Source organism: Amphiura filiformis, chromosome 1 (assembly GCF_039555335.1).
Source record: "Amphiura filiformis chromosome 1, Afil_fr2py, whole genome shotgun sequence".
NCBI classification, from domain to species: Eukaryota; Metazoa; Echinodermata; class Ophiuroidea; order Amphilepidida; family Amphiuridae; genus Amphiura; species Amphiura filiformis.
The window spans coordinates 98,448,107-98,453,236 of NC_092628.1; the positions used below are offsets into that span (position 1 = coordinate 98,448,107).

Sequence of the window (5,130 nt, forward strand, 5' to 3'; positions counted from 1 at the left end):
AGTTGGATTTTCGCTCCGATGTTCCATTTTGAAAAGTAACAGATTTCAAAATATTAATTACGATTCAAGCACCGACTGCATGAAGTTACGAAGCTTTTCTGTTTCACAACTTTCACAAAGCAAAGCATGCTGGGATCATTGTACAACAATCTTTGGCGTGCCAGAAAGCACCCGATATGAATAGACATTTACATGTGAATAAAGTTTGTACAGGTAGGTTTTGTCAATAAAGGTTTGCATGTCAAAAGGGTTGGACCTCCTTAAAAGGTGAACCGTGTTCGCCGATGGCGGTTGCCTTTCTGTTGTTCATGGAGGCGTTGCCAGTTTGTCAATAAATTCTTACGCGGCTACATTTGCGACTAGAGTAAATTCAAAACACTCTTTGCATGACCTACTGAGGGAGCGGAACTGCGGAAGAATGCCTCTACTGATCTGAGCAAATCGACACTCCTTGATCACCTGCTTGATAGTGTGAAGTGGAAGTTTCAGAAGTGATTGTTGTAATCGGGGATTCCAAATCCATACTCAAGGTTTAGCTTGATGCGACAGTCGCTCTATGATTTTGTGCAATATTTGTAAAAATCGTGCAATTGAAAAATGAAAGGTGCAACTGTTTTTGTGTTGATGATTGTGTTCACCGGATCCGTAGATGCTCAACGTGGTGGTATGTATAATTAAATATTCCATGTTGCCTTAAGGTCAATAATACACATATTAACTTATGTGCAGTTTTGCATTTACGTGGATAAAGAAAGTTGTGCAAGCAAATTTTCGACTATTTGGAATGTGTAGAATAAATATTCAAATAATACACAATGACTTATTGCGGAGTTAATGTGAATCTAGGACATTGTGGCCTACTATTAATAAAAGTAATAAAATAATGTACTCTATTTCAGCAGTGACCCGTTTATATCTAATATTTAAATTTGCAGTAAATTAAATCTGATTCTGAAGTTAATTGTATTTCTATTATCATTATTATTTCCCAATTATTTCAGGGGTTCTTGATATTATTAGTACAAATGGGCTGAAGGGACTTAGATCTTTCCAAATATATAATAATTAAATTGCAATTAAATTGCCATACCTCAAAATGTTACAAAAATAACTTGTTTGTTCGCTTTCAATTCTGATTAGAAATAATACCACATGGTGAACAGATCGTATTTTATAAAAACCCTTTCCCCTATATTGTTGTGTTATCATCATGGAAATAAGAGAATATTCTCTTATTTCCATGATCAAATGCACCACATTTTCAAATCGTTGTACAAGTAAAGTGGGCAATAAAGTATCCGGGATATATCTATAGACCATGTCGAAAGATCGATGCACGGAATTACCGGGATACCTACATGTACTTCAGGTTGAAAGACAAGATCGATTAATAAATAAATAATAACGGAATATATAAACGGTTTCTTAACAGATTAGATCTAGGCCAACTTCCAGATCCACTTGAAAGGCAAATTTACCGTTAACGAACACCGTTAGACCTCAGGTTAGACCGTGTGGAAAGATCGATACACGAGATTACCAACTTAAACATGTTTTGTGAAATGGAATAAACACATAAAGTATCGAAACATGGAACCCCGGGCATGGAACAACGGTTTCTTATATATAGTTTCAGTAGCGGAGGGGAGGCTTTGGGCTTGTGCCCCATGACAAGAATGAAAATAGGGAAGGCAAAAGAAAATGGAAAGGAGTTCGTTTACAAATTCACCCTGATTATGGGCCAAAATAGTGTAAATTGCCACAGTTTCCGCGATACGCGAGCAATATCCAACTAAAGCCCTTTTTGGAAGCTTGAAGAGTTAGACGAGTCAAAATGGAAAATAAGCACATAGACAAAATGTTAATTTGTATATTTCAAAGGCCTCAATTTTCAAAATTGGGGAATGTGGATAAAATCATCATATTGTATTCCACTCATTATTAGGATTCAGAAAAAGTATACTTTTACCTATCTCTGATGTATAGTTCTTGAGATAAAGGTCAAGTGTCAAATTTTTGTCTCCATGATAGGCCTATGTATACAGGGGTAACAAAATCAAAAATGCTCCGATTTCGCTCAAGGTAGTCTCAAATTGTTCCGCTTGCAAAAACAATTTTAACCAAAGAATACTTTGCCATACCTCATGTGTTTTGTTTCCTTGGTAACAGCGAAATAAATTCAAAGCCCATTGAATCATGACAATCTTGATCTATTTTGTGATGTTACCCAGGTATCAAAATACCCGAGATATAGCAAACTATTCTTTGTTTAAAATGTTATTCCAAGTGGAACAATTTGAGATCACTTTGAGCGAAATCGGAGCATTTTTGATTTTTTGACCCCTATACATAACGATGGAGACCAAAATTTGACATCAGTGACATTTATGCCTATAATTCAAGAACTATCGGAGATAGGTCAAACTATACTTTTTCTGAATCCTAATAATGAGGTCAATACAAGTTAGATTTTTATCCACATTTCCCCGATTTTGAAAATTTGAGGCCTGCATTAGCGGCCATTTTGGAATTTTGGAAACATGCCAATTAACATTTGTCCCCTGTGCTCTTTTTACCCTTTTTGGATAATGTTGTTCAGGACGGTATTTAGACCTACTTGAAAGACGAAATAAGCCGTTAAACATTTTAAACCGCGTGCGTGCACATAAATCGTTACAACCTCTTAAAGTACACCAACTTTCATGAAAACACAAAGTTGGGTATATTCATGAAGACAATGACATGACATGATACTTTGAATTATGATTGAAAAACCAGATACATATGCAAACGCGGAATAATGGTTTCTTTATGTCCCACTGAGTAGTAAAAGATGGTATATCGGATTTTTGTAGCCAGATATACTTATTAATATTGAAAATTGTATAATAGGCTATAATATGAATTGTTAAGTATTGAATATTGATAATAATAGATTTGATCACGCATACTATGCCCGATTTAAGATCAATTGATGGAACGATTCTATAAATTTATTATATTACACTATACACTGGCAAAAGTGTCAGACAAACAGACATGTCTTCAACGACAGAAAACAGAAACACAATTTGTCATAGGAATGCAAGACCATCGTAAAAGGCATTTTTGGCGAAATTTAGCCTTTGATACTATATGACCATTGTTAATGACATTTGGGGGGAGGAAATTTAGTTTTGATGTATTTTGAAAAACACAAAAAGTGCTTCTTTTTTTTTAATTATGTGATAAAAAAATATATAGACTGACCGTAAGTGCAGCACAGTTTAATCCATGTGCTTCAGAGAGGCACTTTACTTTCATCTCATATCGTGTTGAGGAATTCAGAGATGCAAAAGCCGACATGATAAACGCCACTTTCAATTGTTTTACTCTATGTCACCAATATATCCCCATGCTAGCTTATTGACAGCATACGTTTTTTTTGTGTGAGAACTCCTCATTTATTTTCAGAAAAACAAGTCGATAGGTATATATTCACCTTGTATTGTGTTGTATTTTGCATTTTATTTACGAAAATTTGAATGAGCAAACATCAATATTTCAATGCAATGCAATTCAATACAATTGTATTGTTAAAGTTTTTGCAATTATATTGTATTGTATTGTATTGAAATATTGAAATTTGCTCATTCCTCGTAAATACGACTGAATGTCTAGTATCGCATTATCGGGATTACAAGAATTTATCTGCAGTAGACAATCCTATGGAAAAGCTGACACCCAATTTTCTTGCCATTTGCAGGTAACGATTAGGGTGTATTCAAAGTTCGGATGACATGTACTTTAAGTGTATGTAGCTGGGAGGAAAAGCCGTCCATCATATGAAAATTGTGACTTTTCGTATTGAAGATATAATACATTTACCCCCCAAAAAAAAAACCACCTATAGTCTTTGACACTGAGACGAATATACCTTTAGGTATATCGTCTCAGCTTTGACAGTCATCTGCGGCATACATCCTTTAAAGCTATTATCGTTACGCATGAATACAAAAGACATGACTGCCATCGAATCGATTTGCAAACTTTTGTTGGGCTCTAAGCCTCCTTGCAAGCGTGACCAGTGGCGGCGCCAAGGGGGCATGGGGTTACCCCTATTCAGAACTCTTTCCCTCAGTACAAACCCAAAATTTCCACTTTTTGCGGCAGTTTTGCGCAAAATTGGTTGCTCCCCCTTGAAATTCACTTTGCCAATGCCCTTCCCCCCTCCCGAATAAAATCCTGGCGCCCACTGATCGTGACGTTGAGACCAGGGCTTAGACAACACAGTTTAACTCATTCAATGTCAGGGAGTTACAGATATTGTTAGATAAATCACAACGGTGAATATAATGTCATTTGATTAACTTCAAACTGAATAATAAACAGTTTTACCATGACATTTTAAACTTTAATTTGCAGTATAGCTGTACAGAGATAAAGAATGCACTTCGATTGGATGCCTATTCTTCCAAACCACGCAATATGCGCCATAATTAAAAGTTTCTAAAAGTGTTTGTACAATAAATTTACATGTATATAACGTTAATTTCATACCGTTTACAAAAAGCCGAGTGGGAGTGTTTTCAATTAAATATTTTGGTGTAAAAACCGAAACATCCTATATGCATAAATCCTACGCGTAATATCCACTCGCAGTACAATATTATTGATCTGGTTTAGAAGGCAGGTTACCTATTTTAATTTCTTATACCCTATAAACATTATTTGTTTAATTTAGCGTAAATGAAAACCGAAAACATGGTCAAATGTCTATATAAAAATTCCACAGTATTAGTACCCATTAAAGATTTCTGTTTCGTTTTTATCGTGACCTGATTTTCTAATTTCTGAAATAAACTTTGATAAAAATGATATGTGGCACGAACGAAGCAATGACACAATCGCCTTTGTTCCCTTCTTCATGTTAACAGAGAGATAGGAAAAAAACACCCGTACATGCCGTAGGTCAAAGCTCTTTCATAATTTTTCATTACATCACCATTTTATTATGTTTAACCTCCATGCATTTACAACTTCGGCATAAAATACATTAGGCCTGTTATGTTGACGATACCGTTTGATACGTGGACTAAATTTATAGTTGACAAAATGGTTTTGATTGAGTACTTTTGATGACTTGATGTC

The 5,130-nt window shown here is 35.1% G+C and overlaps 1 protein-coding gene across 3 annotated transcripts in view; it reads left to right on the plus strand.

Annotated features, from left to right (window-relative positions):
• Positions 1 to 243: 243 nt before the first annotated feature.
• The window catches only part of LOC140159496 (uncharacterized), a 208,664-nt gene continuing 203,777 nt past the window's right edge, over positions 244 to 5,130 (plus strand). For all 3 annotated transcript variants that reach the window (XM_072182988.1, XM_072183001.1, XM_072183006.1), the window contains exon 1: positions 244 to 664. The gene's annotated coding sequence lies outside the window, so the exon portion shown is untranslated. The remainder of the gene's footprint in view (positions 665 to 5,130) is intronic.